General features: G+C 35.9%; 1 long non-coding RNA gene across 1 annotated transcript; it reads right to left on the reverse strand.

Moving 5' to 3' along the window:
- Positions 1 to 2,142: 2,142 nt before the first annotated feature.
- LOC309626479 lies at positions 2,143 to 13,592 on the reverse strand. The gene is made up of 2 exons (XR_014243223.1): positions 10,113 to 13,592; positions 2,143 to 9,666 (listed from the first exon to the last, which is right to left on the reverse strand). It is a non-coding gene; the product is annotated as an uncharacterized lncRNA (long non-coding RNA).
- Positions 13,593 to 14,331: the final 739 nt, after the last annotated feature.

Consider the following 14,331-nt stretch of genomic DNA (forward strand, 5'->3'; position numbering starts at 1 on the left):
TAAAATTATGCTATTTTTATATTTGCATTATGCAATATTTCAAACAAAATATTTTTAGAAAATAATACTTTAAAAAAATCTGTGCCTACCACCCAGCTTAAAAATGCTTAATAACTGTCCTATTTATTCAGAATAAAAAAATATATTACAGAAACAACTGACACTCCTAACTAACATCAGAGAAGTCTACCCAGAGGTTATTTTTGGGTAATATATATTGCTATTGCCATATATATTTTTATATTACTATAATCCATATGTTACAAAGAATGTATATAACAGTTTTTGATATAAAGATTTTTTATAATTTATACATAAAATTTTATTAGTTTGTGTGGGGGGGGGCGGTGTGTGTTTATGATCCTTGTCTGCTTTTGATATGCTGGCTTTGTCAAATGTGTTTGGAAGAGTTCCCCCTCTTCCCAGAGGTCTCCGTTCTCCAAAGTTTGAAAAGGATTGGTACTAATCCTTTGAATGTTTGGGGGAATTCACCAGTGAAGCTGTCTGGTCCTGGACTTTTGTTTGTAGGCTTTTGATTAGTGATTCAATCTCCTTGTTAGTAATCAGTCTGCTCAGAATTTTTATTCCATCATGATTCAGTATTGATAGGTTGTATGTTTCTAGGAATTTACCCATTTCTCCTAGGTTGTCCAATTTGTTGGCATATAACTGTTCATAATAGTCTCATGATTTTTTGTATTTCTGTCCTCAAGCTTCATCCATGCTGTAGCATATTTCCTTCCTTTTTAAAGGCTGAATAATACCCCATTGTGTGTATATACCATACTTAGCTTATCCATTCATCTGTCAATGGACACTTGAGTTGATTCCATCGTTTCAGCTATTATGAATGGTGTTACATGGACATGGATGTACACATCTCTCTTGGAGATCCTGCTTTCAATTATTTTGGGTATATACCTAGGAGTGGAATTGCTGGATCGTATGATAATACTATTTTTAATTTTTCTGAGGCAATATGCTGGTTTGAAACTTGTTAATATGATAATTTTAAAACACATTTTGTCTTTGTGCTTACATTGGCTGCAATTATTTCCTTGCTCTAGAATCTATTTATCCCTCAGTTTTAATTGTCCAAATTGAATTGGTCTTTCAAGGTCCCACTCAAAATTGACTTTCTCCATAATCTTATTTTTCCTTATCTTAAACCTATCACCCATAATACATGCTGATCTTAAATAATTTATTCCTCCTCTTAGCTCATTAGCACTTTGTACTTTTCATGGAACTTTTTTTGTTTTTTTTAACATATTTATTGGAGTATAATTGCTTTACAATGGTGTGCTAGTTGCTGCTGTATAACAAAGTGAAGCAGCTATATGTATAGGTATATCCCCATATCCCTTCCCTCTTGTGTCTCTCTCCAACCCTCCTTATCCCACCCCTCTAGGTGGTTGCAAAGCACTGAGCTGATCTCCCTGTGCCATGCAGCTGCTTCCCACTAGCTATCTATTTTACATTTGGTAGTGTATATATGTCAATGCTACTCTCTTATTTCATCCCAGCTTACCCTTCCCCCACCCCGTGTCCTCAAGTCCATTCACTACGTCTGTGTCTTTATTCCTGTCCTGCCCTTAGGTTCATTAGAACCTTTTTTTTTTTTTTAGATTCCATATATATGTGTTAGCATATGGTATTTGTTTTTCTCTTTCTGATTTACTTCACTCTGTATGACAGACTCTAGTTCCATCCACCTCACTACAAATAACTCAATTTCGTTTCTTTTTATGGCAGAGTAATATTCCATTGTATATATGTGCCACATCTTTTTTTTTTTTTTTTTTTATTTAAACATCTTTATTGAAGTATAATTGCCTTACAATAGTGTGTTAGCTTCTGCTTTATAACAAAGTGAATCAGTTATACATATACAATATGTTCCCATTTCTCTTCCCTCTTGCATCTCCCTCCCTCCCACCCTCCCCATCCCACCCCTCTAGGTGGTCACAAAGCACCGAGCTGATCTCCCTGTGCTATGCGGCTGCTTCCCACTAGCTATCTATTTTACATTTGGTAGTGTATATATGTCCATGACACTCTCTTACCCTGTCACATCTCACCCCACCCCCTCCCCATATCCTCAAGTCCATTCTCTAGTAGGTCTGTGTCTTTATTCCCGTCTTGCCACTAGGTTCTTCATGGCCTTTTTTTTTTTTTTTTTTTTTCCTTAGATTCCGTATATATGTGTTAGCATACTGTATTTGTTTTTCTCTTTCTGACTTACTTCACTCTGTATGACAGACTCTAACTCCATCCACCTCATTACAAATACCTCCATTTCATTTCTTTTTATGGCTGAGTAATATTCCATTGTATATATGTGCCACATCTTCTTTATCCATTCATCTGTTGATGGACACTTAGGTTGCTTCCATGTCCTGGCTATTGTAAAGAGAGCTGCAATGAACATTGTGGTACATGACTCTTTTTGAATTATGGTTTTCTCAGGGTATATGCCCAGTGGTGGGATTGCTGGGTCATATGGTAGTTCTATTTTTAGTTTTTTAAGGAACCTCCATACTGTTCTCCATAGTGGCTGTATCAACTTACATTCCCATCAACAGTGCAAGAGGGTTCCCTTTTCTCCACTCCCTCTCCAGCATTTATTGTTTGTAGATTTTTTGATAATGGCCATTGTGACTGGTGTGAGGTGATACCTCATTGTAGTTTTGAGTTGCATTTCTCTAATGATTGGTGATGTTGAGCATTTTTGCATGTGTTTGTTGGCAATCTGTATATCTTCTTTGGAGAAATGTCTATTTAGGTCTTCTGCCCAGTTTTGGATTTGGTTGTTTGTTTTTTTGTTATTGAGCTGCATGAGCTGCTTGTAAATTTTGGAGATTAATCCTTTGTCAGTTGCTTCATTTGCAAATATTTTCTCCCATTCTGAGTGTTGTCTTTTCATCTTGTTTATGGTTTCCTTTGCTGTGCAAAAGCTTTTAAGTTTCATTAGGTCCCATTTGTTTTTTTGTTTTTTGTTTTTTTTTTCCATTACTCTAGGAGGTGGGTCAAGAAGGATCTTGCTGTGATTTATGTCACAGAGTGTTCTGCCTATGTTTTCCTCTAATAGTTTTCTAGTGTCTGGCCTTACATTTAGGTCTTTAATCCATTTTGAGTTTATTTTTGTGTATGGTGTTAGGAAGTGTTCTAATTTCATTCTTTTACATGTAGCTGTCCAGTTTTCCCGGCACCACTTATTGAAGAGGCTGTCTTCTCTCCATTTTATATTCTTGCCTCCTTTATCAAAGATAAGGAGACCATATGTGCATGGGTTTATCTCTGGGCTTTCTATCCTGTTCCATTGATCTATATTTCTGTTTTTGTGCCAGTACCACACTGTCTTGTTTACTGTAGCTTTGTAGTATAGTCTGAAGTCAGGGAGCCTGATTCCTCCAGCTCTGTTTTTCTTTCTCAAGATTGTTTTGGCGATTCAGGGTCTTTTGTGTTTCCATACAAATTGTGAAATTTTTTGTTCTAGTTCTGTGAAAAATGCCAGTGGTAGTTTGATACGGGTTGCATTGATCTGTAGATTGCTTTGGGTAGTAGAGTCATTTTCACAATGTTGATTCTTCTAATCCAAGAACATAGTATATTTCTGCATCTGTTTGTATCATCTTTAATTTATTTCATCAGTGTCTTATAGTTTTCTGCATACAGGTCTTTTGTCTCCCTTGGTAGGTTTATTCCTAGGTATTTTATTCTTTTTGTTGCAGTGGTAAATGGGAGTGTTTCCTTAATTTCTCTTTCAGATTTTTCATCATTAGTGTAGAGGAATGCAAGAGATTTCTGTGCATTAATTTTGTATCCTGCAACTTTACCAAATTCATTGATTAGCTCTAGTAGTTTTCTGGTGGCATCTTTAGTATTCTCTATGTATAGTATCATGTCATCTGCAAACAGTGACAGTTTTACTTCTTCTTTTCCAATTTGTGTTCCTTTTATTTCTTTTTCTTCTCTGATTGTCATGGTTAAAACTTCCAAAACTGAATAACAGTGGTGAGAGTGGGCTCATGGCACTTATTTTTAATGTGTGTGCATTACAATATGTCTCCTCTGACATGATAAACTTTTGAGAGGGGTGTACAATGGCCACACCATCATCTGCTTTGAGGTTCAAAGAATGTCTGAACGATGACTGAACAGTGATTGAACCCAATAAGTGCTTGGGCTTCTTGATTTTAATAAGAATAATGTTAAGTACCTATAATAGTGCTGGGCATATAGTAGGTACTCGATAAATGTCAATTTCCTTCCCAACTAGTGTATCTAAAATAATCCAATGAGGTGTCTAAACAGATTGTGGGCAATAATTCTCGTGTCATATGCGCTTTTATATGCCTTTCCAAAACACTGATGTTGACTTCATTCATTTTGTTAAAATTTCATTAACAATTGTAATAGATCATAAACAGAGGGGAGGTCTTGTACAGTCACTGGAACAGTATAAGTCTTTTTTATGTAGTGCATTTTTAAACAAATGCACTTTTGTATTCATTGTTAGTGCTTTATAGTTTTTGTTAAATGTAATTTCTGAAATATATATTTCAAAATAATTTTGTTTTTCTTTAATTCATATAGAAAATCAAAAAAAAAAATTATATTTAAGCCCTAAAGTTCCCAAACTGTGTTTGGTGAAAGATTTCATCAAGCTGTTACTGAGTAGTCCCTCCAAAAGCAGATACAATTTGGGAAAGAACAATGAAACCATTTGTTATTCAAGTTTTTGGTTTTTTTTAAAAAAAATCTGTTAATATTTCTCATCATTAGGAATACACTTTGGAAATAGTGTTGTAAGGCAATGGATTTTCATCACTATAAAATGCACTTTAATACAAAAGAAGAATTTGAAGAGTTGATATTGCCACAACCAGTTTTAACAGAATGTAAGGAACATGAGCGGATTGAATAATGCTCATTAAAAAAGCACCGTATCATTGTCTGGCTGCTTTTGGTGTGAATATAATCCCCTTGCAGAAAGGATCCTTCAACCGAATCAGATATAGCTTTCTAAGTGCATAACATTTAAACACCACACCTGTATTTATTTAATGAGATTACAGTAATTTAAAATTTTAAAGGTGTATCTTCTCTGAAATAAATATGGGGGCCAAAGAAGAAGAACCGCTGAAAAATTTTAAATAAAAAAGTGGTCACAGTGATACAGGAGATCCCTGGCTCTGAGGAGACTGCTCATTCCATAGGGTCCCATTTAATTTGAGTGATGATTTTGATGCTGTTTTCTAAAATGACACTAAGCTGAACAATAAAAATGAGTTTCAGTACCTTAATATGGGAAATAGGATTTCTCTTATTTATCTCTTTAAATAAAATAATCTAAAACAATGAGAAATATTAATCATTTCTTTTGTCCCTGGACTCTAGTTGAGGAATGATTCCATTAGTCACACTGGGTAAAACAACAATAAATGAATATCTCCTTGGAGGTTTTACTGCATAATTTACAGAAGCAGGCAATAATTTATTATCTCCTGGAGATTCCTGTCAAGGAACACAGAGGAATTCACCCACTGCATCTCTATTCAATATATGGGGCAATTATAGCATTTTTATTACTAAATAAAGTATTTTCTTTAAATCCTTTTGCCGCAATCTGATGGGATTTTAAAATGATCATTTTTGATTTTTAACTGATTAACCTATGGTCTCTTGTTTCATCAGTTCTAACTTTCTGTTATTGCTGTTGCTCATAAGTTTCTTAAAGTAGATTTTTAGGGCCCAAACATGTAAGTGTTTCACTATTGATTAAGTGTTCTATTTAGAAATTCAGAATTTGCATTAGAAAAGATTTTTCTAAAGTATTCTGAATTTGTCAAGAGAAATACTAAGAGAGGATGGGTGAGCAGGGATGGAGGGAGGGAAGGAGACAGAGAGAGACAGACATATTTATCGTATCAATATCTTCTTCTAGGAAAGTCATAAGCGGTATGATGGCTCATCCCAGGAAGCTGGCTGGTAAATATTCAGAAACCCTGTGAGCCAGTCATTAAACCATCAGTAGCCTGAACTCAGTCTTTGTGTACTACTCAGCAAGAGCTACAAATGAGGGGTTTTTTTTGTTTGTTTTTAACCAGTTCACCCACTGGACCCATAAATATATTAACACATGTGTAAGAAGGTCTAACAACTTTCTGAGAAGTACCACAGTTTTAAAAAGTAGTATATTTATTAGACCAAATATTTTCCAGATTTTATGGAGAGGAGACACTTCTTACAGAAATAAAAGACAGTATTTATAGTGGTTCAAGAACTTAGGTTCTGGAGCCAGATGACATGGGTTCAAGGCTCTGCCGTTTGCTAGCTTCTTAATGGAATAATTATTTAACTGCTCTGTGGCTTACATTCCTTATTTGTAAAGTTCCATTAAGTATGCAAAGTTACAGATAAAGTATATAAGGTTACATGCTTCACAAGCTTGTTTTGAAGGTGAGGTGAGTTAATATTATGAATAGTTAGAATGATACCTGGAACATAATAAATTCTCAATAGGTGTGAAGTTCTGTTATTTTAAGAAAATAGTGCTCCTCAGAACTTATACGAAAACTTTCCTTGAGAATGTAAGACAGTCCATGGGGAGATAAACTAGGAATCTTCTGATTCATTTTAAACTACTCTGAAGCTATTTTGTTTTTAATACAATATACTGAAAGCAATTTTATGTATAGGCTTTGTAATCCCTAGGTCAGTTTCTATCATAAGAACACAACAATTAGAGTTTTGTTTCAATAAAATAGCTTAGGAATTTGAAGAATCTCAAAATAATCTGTTTCCCATTGAGCAGCCCTTCCTTATGCTTGCTTAAAATGTTACCACTATGAAAGCAAGTTATTTATTGTCTTTAGGCCACTGTTAAAATATACTTTTACTAAAGAGAGAATTAAAGTGGGTACAGCCTGCATGTTTTTATTCATTTTCCTTTGTGTTAGTCCTTTTGGGATGCTATAACAAAACACCACAGACTGGGGAGCTTATAAAAAGCAGAAATTTATTTCTTACTGTTCTGGTGGCTGGAAAGTCCAGCATCATGACACCAACACTGTTGTGTCCTAGTGAGGGTCCTCTTTCTGGTTCACAGCCCATACCTGGTGGCTGTGTGCTCACATGGTAGGAGCTCTCTGGGGTTTCTTTTGAAAGGACACTAATCTCATCATGAAGGCTCCACTCTCATGACCTCAAGACCTCCCAAAGACCCCACCTCCTAATACCATCACTTTGGGAGTTAAGATTTCAACATATGAACTTGGCAGGGGAAACATTCAGACCATAACATCGCTGAAAAACTTTCTGAGTATATATAATCTAAAATAAGTAAAACCTAAAAACACAATTTCAAATTTCAAAGTGACCTGCATAGTTCAACCACCTGCTAGAGTGAAACCCAACACTCTTCGGAGGAAGATAACAGAACATACAGGATATTTAAAGCACATCATCCATAAAGTCCAGTATGCAACCAAAAACTACAAGACATGAGAAAAAAACAGATTATATGACACAGGGTCCAGAGAAAAATCAAGAGACTGACAAAGAGTCCAGGTGTAGGGGTTAGTAGACAAGAACTTTTAAGTAACTGTGATGAGTTTGTTAACAAGTGTAAAGTAAGATATATTGTTATAATGGGTGATGTGATAGAGAATTTCAGACGAGATTTAGAAACTGTAAAATGGAAATAAATGGAAATCCTAGAATTATAAAAGACAACATATGTACTTAAAAGTTCACTGGGTAGATTAACACAAATTGGACATAAGAGAAGAAATTAAGTTGCACACCTTCTAAATAACTTATCAGTCAATGAAAGACATTACAGAAAAAATTAGAAAATATTTTGAACTGAACGATCACGACAACAAAACATACCAAAAGTGGTAGGATGCAGCTAAATTGGTCATTAGAGGAAAATTTTAGGTTTAAATGCCTATATTAGAAAAGAAGAAAAGTTTAAATCAATGACTAAAGCTTCCACTTAAAGAAACTAGATAAGACAGAGTAATGAAACTCAGAGTAAGCAGAAGAAAGTAAATAGTAGAGATAAAAGTAGAAATCAATGAAATGGAAAATAGACAACCAAAAAAATCTAAATAAAAAATTGGTTCTTTTGAAAAGATTAACGAAACTGTTAAGTCCTTAGCTAGACTAATCAAGAAAGGGAGAGAGGATACAATATCAGGAATGATAGTGGGGACATCGTTACAGACCATACAGATATTATGAAGACCTTAATGTCAATGGTTTGAACAGTGTGTACAAATGAACAAATTTACTGATAAGCACATCATACCAAGACAAAGACAAGAATTATAAAATCTGAATAGTGTTATATTTATCCAAGAAATTGAATTCATAGATAAAAAATCTTTTTATAAAGATATGCACAGGCTCAAATGCCAAACTGGTGAATTCTATCAAATATGAGCTAAGAAATATTACCTGTTCTACACAAACTTTCAGAAAATAGAGAAGGATTACTTCCCAACTCCTTTTGTGAGGCCAGAATAACTCTGATTCCAAACCTGACATTGTTATTGCTAGAAAATAATCACAGACCAATAGCACACATGAGTGTAGATGCAAAGATACCTAACAAAATACTAGCAATTGAATCCAGCAATGTATAAAGAAGGTAACACACCATGAAAAAAGGTACTCATCCCATGAACATGAGATTAAATATCAATCAATATAATTCATCTTACTAATAGAAGTTTTTGTATTGGTCATTTTCTTTCCAAAATGATATAGCTTTTTAGGTATATCCCTATTTTCAAGGTAAGCCATACATGAAATGAGTTGCAACTGATTGAATAAGCACTGGCCCCTTTAAAATTAACTCTACCTAAGCATTCAGCTGCTTATGTAACATAAACATCTTTCTCCATGCCCATTACTAACTGGAAATCAGATGAACCTTATTTTAATGTTATGTAATATGTTTTTCTAAAGTCCTTAGGCATATGTACCCAAACTATCTGCCATTGAGTCTTTTTAGGTCACATTGCCACATTAGAAAGGTGGTGAATTCTACCTACTATGCCAGGTTCAGAAGCTTCAAGTGGAAAAACCCCACAGGTTGAGGCAGCTTTGTCATAGTTATCCAGTGCTGCAGAACCTACAGGGCTGAAGCAGATGATTGTGAAACCCAAACCAGCTGTTGGCAGGAAAGGGCCAAGCTGTGCAACAGCATCTGGCCAGTGGATTGCCAAATGCTGAACCAAAGCTAGGTGCTGACCTACTTATTCAGTAATGTACAAGTGCAAAATTATGTATCCTAGTCTTCCTTTAGAGTAGACAAAAATAGAAATGAATTCTCAAATGACCTCCAGCTCCTAATCCCCCTCAAACTGAGTGGTTTCTTGGATGACTTGAGTTAGTCACTGGAGTCTATAGGGTGGAAATAAAGTAACTGTATCACTCACATTTCTCTTTTGTCTTTACTTGTACAAAATATACACAACTTGCAGATGACTTATAAATGCAAGGTATGTTTAACCAATTAAATTGATAACTCATAGAGGGAAAAAAATATATATATATATGGAGGCTACAAATGTATTCACACTTTAATTTATAAATTATGATTTACAAGTGAGTATCTTTTCCATTATCTTAAAAAATAAGAGGGCTTCCCTGGTGGCGCAGTGGTTGGGAGTCTGCCTGCCGATGCAGGGGACGCGGGTTCGAGCCCTGGTCTGGGAGGATCCCACGTGCCACGGAGCGGCTCGGCCTGTGAGCCACAATAACTGAGCCTGCACATCTGGAGCCTGTGCTCCGCAACAAGAGAGGCCGCGATAGTGAGAGGCCCGCGCACCGCGATGAAGAGTGGCCCCCGCTTGCCACAACTAGAGAAAGCCCTCGCACAGAAACGAAGACCCAACAAAGCCATACATACATACATACATACATAAAAAGAATGTAAGCAGACAAGAGTAGCATTAAAAAAAAAAAATAGAAAAAAAAAAAAAAAAAAAAAAGAGTGATGCTCTCATGTGGGCCTGAACTTCATCCTGCCTGCATCCCCACTCCTCCAGCCTTCTTCAAAAAAAAAAAAAAAAAAAAAAAAAAAGAATAGCCACTCTTTAGACAAGTACATTTAAGCAATTGATAATCATTATATTTAGTAATATGACTAATAGATAATTACTTAGTATTTATGTAACTAAAGAACCTAAGTTTTATTGGTGGTCAGATGACCAAACTGTGGGTCTCATACATAGGCGAGGAGCAAAAAGAGCAAAGAGCTTGCTTAGGAGACCTAAGTTAACTCAACACCACTGGCTGAAATTGGTCACTGGACACTGGAAACCAAAAAGGTCTCACTGTCACAGAATTGCCTAGATGTGACATTTCCTCCCTTCCCTGTTTTTGTTTTTAGCATTATGAATGTGGGGATCTCTTTTTTGTTTTTAATTTTTAAATTTTATTTATTTTTTTATACAGCAGGTTCTTATTAGTCATCCATTTTATACACATCAGTGTATACATGTCAATCCCAATTGCCCAATTCTTCACACCACCACCACCACCCCCCTGCGGCTTTCCCCCCTTGGTGTCCACAGGTTTGTTCTCTACATCTGTGTCTCAATCTCTGCCCTGCAAACTGGTTCATCTGTACCATTTTTCTAGGTTCCACATGTATGCGTTAATATATGATATTTGTTTTTCTCTTTCTGACTTACTTCACTCTGTATGACAGTCTCAGACCATCCACATCTCAACAAATGACCCAATTTCGTTCCTTTTTATGGCTGAGTAATATTCCATTGTATACACGTACCACCTCTTATTTTTTTTATTTTTATTTTTTTATAAATTTACTTATTTTATTTATTTATTTTTGGCTGCATTGGGTCTTCGTTGCTGCGCACGGGCTTTCTCTAGTTGCGGCGAGCAGGGGCTACTCTTTGTTGCGGAACGTGGGCTTCTCATTGCGGTGGTTTCTCTCGTTGCGGAGCACAGGCTCTAGGCATGCGGGCTTCAGTAGTTGCGGCTCGTGGGCTCAGTAGTTGTGGCTTGCGGGCTCTAGAGCGCAGGCTCAGCAGTTGTGGCACACGGGCTTAGCTGCTTCGTGGCATGTGGGATCTTCCCGGACCAGGGCTCGAATCCATGTCCCCTGCATAGACAGGTGGATTCTTAATCACTGTGCCACCAGGGAAGCCCTACCACATCTTCTTTATCCATTCATCTGTCTATGGGCATTTAGGTTGCTTCCATGACCTGGCTATTGTAAACAGTGCTGCAATGAACATAGGGGTGCATGTGTCTTTTTGAATTATGGTTTTCTCTGGGTATATGCCCAGTAGTGGGATTGCTGAATCATATGGTAATTCTATTTTTAGTTTTTTAAGGAAGCTCCATCCTGTTCTCCATAGTGGCTCTATCAATTTACATTCCCACCAACAGTGAAAGAGGGTTCCCTTTTCTCCACACCCTCTCCAGCATTTGTTTGTAGATTTTCTGATGATGCCCATTCTAACTGGTGTGAGGTGATACCTCATTGTAGATTTGATTTGCATTTCTCTAATGATTAGTGATGTTGAGCAGCTTTTCATGTGCTTCTTGGCCATCTGTATGTCTTCTCTGGAGAAATGTCTATTTAGGTCTTCTGCCCATTTTTGAATTGGATTGTTTGTTTTTTTAATATTGAGCTGCATGAGCTGTTTATATATTTTGGAGATTAATCCTTTGTCCGTTGATTCGTTTGCAAATATTTTCTCCCATTCTGAGGGCTGTCTTTTCGTCTTGTTTATGGTTTCCTTTGCTGTGCAAAAGCTTTTTTAAGTTTCATTAGGTTCCATTTGTTTATTTTTGCTTTGATTTCCATTACTCTAGGAGGTGGATCAAAAACGATCTTGCTGTGATTTATGTCAAAGAATGTTCTTCCTAAGTTTTCCTCTAAGAGTTTTATAGTGTCCGGTCTTACATTTAGGTCTCTAATCCATTTTGAGTTTATTTTTGTGTATGGTGTTAGGGAGTGTTCTAATTTCATTCTTTTACATGTAGCTGTCCAGTTTTCCCAGCACCACTTATTGAAGAGGCCGTCTTTTCTCCATTGTATATCCTTGCCTCCTTTGTCATAGATTAGTTGACCATAGGTGTGTGGGTTTATCTCTGGGCTTTCTATCTGTTCCATTGATCTATGTTTCTGTTTTTGTGCCAGTACCATATTGTGTTGATTACTGTAGCTTTATAGTATAGTCTGAAGTCAGGGAGTCTGATTCCTCCAGCTCCGTTTTTTTCCCTCAAGACTGCTTTGACTATTCGGGGTCTTTTGTGTCTCCATACAAATTTTAAGATTTTTTTGGTCTAGTTCCGTAAAAAATGCCACTGGTAATTTGATAGGGATTGCATTGAATCTGTAGATTGCTTTGGGTAGTAGAGTCATTTTCACAATATTGATTCTTCCAATCCAAGAACATGGTATATCTCTCCATCTGTTGGTATCATCTTTAATTTATTTCATCAGTGTCTTACACTTTTCTGCATACAGGTCTTTTGTCTCACTAGGTAGGTTTATTCTGAGGTATTTTATTCTTTTTGTTGCAATGGTAAATGGGAGTGTTTCCTTACTTTCTCCTTCAGATTTTTCATCATTTGTGTAGAGGAATGCAAGAGATTTCTGTGCATTAATTTTGTATCCTGCAACTTTACCAAATTCATTGATTAGCTCTAGTAGTTTTCTGGTGGCATCTTTAGTATTCTCTATGTATAGTATCATGTCATCTGCAAACAGCGACAGTTTTACTTCTTCTTTTCAAATTTGTGTTCCTTTTCTTTCTTTTTCTTCTCTGATTGTCGTGGCTAGGCCTTCCAAAACTATGTTGAATAATAGTGGCGAGAGTGGACATCCTTGTCTTGTCCCTGATCTTAGAGGAAATGCTTTCGTTTTTCACCATTGAGAATGATGTTTCCTGTGGGTTTGTCATATATGGCCTTGATTATGTTGAGGTAGGTTCGCTCTATGCCCATTTTCTGGAGTTTTTATCATAAATCAGTGATTTTTCTCAAAAGCTTTTTCTGCATGTATTGAGATGATCATATGGTTTTTATTCTTCAATTTGTTAATATGGTGTATCACATTGATTGATTTGCGTATATTGAAGAATCCTTGCATCCCTGGGATAAATCTCACTTGATCATGGTGTATGATCCTTTTAATGTGTTGTTGGATTCTGTTTGCTAGTATTTTGTTGAGGATTTTTGCATCTATACTCATCAGTGATATTGGTCTGTAATTTTCTTTTTTGTAGTATCTTTGTCTTGTTTTGGTATCAGGGTGATGGTGGCCTCATAGAATGAGTTTGGGACTGTTCCTTCCTCTGCAATTTTTTGGAAGAGTTTGAGAAGGGTGGGTGTTAGCTCTTCTCTAAATGTTTGATAGAATTCACCTGTGAAGCCATCTGGTCCTGGACTTTTGTTTGTTGGAAGATTTTTAATCACAGTTACAATTTCATTACTTGTGATTGGTCTGTTCATATTTTCTATTTCTTCCTGGTTCAGTCTTGGAAGGTTATACCTTTCTAAGAATTTGTCCATTTCTTCCAGGTTGTCCATTTTATTGGCATAGAGTTGTTTGTAATAGTCTCTTAGGATGCTTTGTATTTCTGTGGTGTCTGTTGTAACTTCTCCTTTTTCATTTTTAATTTTATTGACTTGAGTCCTCTCTCTCTTCTTCTTGATGAGTCTGGCTAATGGCTTATCAATTTTGTTTATCTTCTCAAAGAACCAGCTTTTAGTTTTATTGATCTTTGCTATTGTTTTCTTTGTTTCTATTTCACTTATTTCTGCTCTGATCTTTATGATTTCTTTCCTTCTGCTAACTTTGGGTTTTGTTTGTTCTTCTTTCTCTAGTTCCTTTAGGTGTAAGGTTAGATTGTTTGAGATTTTTCTTGTTTCTTGAGGTAGGCTTGTATAGCTATAAGCTTCCCTCTTAGAACTGCTTTTGCTGCATCCCATAGGTTTTGGATCGTCGTGTTTTCATTGTCATTTGTCTCTAGGTATTATTTTATTTCCTCTTTGATTTCTTCAATGATCTCTTGGTTATTTAGTAACGTATTGTTTAGCCTCCATGTGTTTGTGTTTTTTACGTTTTTTTCCCTGTAATTCATTTCTAATCTCATAGCATTGTGGTCAGAAAAGATGCTTGATATGATTTCAATTTTCTTACATTTACTGAGGCTTGATTTGTGACCCAAGATGTGATCTATTCTGGAGAATGTTCTGTGTGCACTTGAGAAGAAAGTGTATTCTGCTGTTTTTGGATGGAATGTCCTATAAATATCAATTAAATTTATC

The sequence above is a fragment of the Balaenoptera borealis genome (assembly GCF_965194805.1).
Source record: "Balaenoptera borealis genome assembly, chromosome: 3".
Classification (NCBI taxonomy): Eukaryota; Metazoa; Chordata; class Mammalia; order Artiodactyla; family Balaenopteridae; genus Balaenoptera; species Balaenoptera borealis.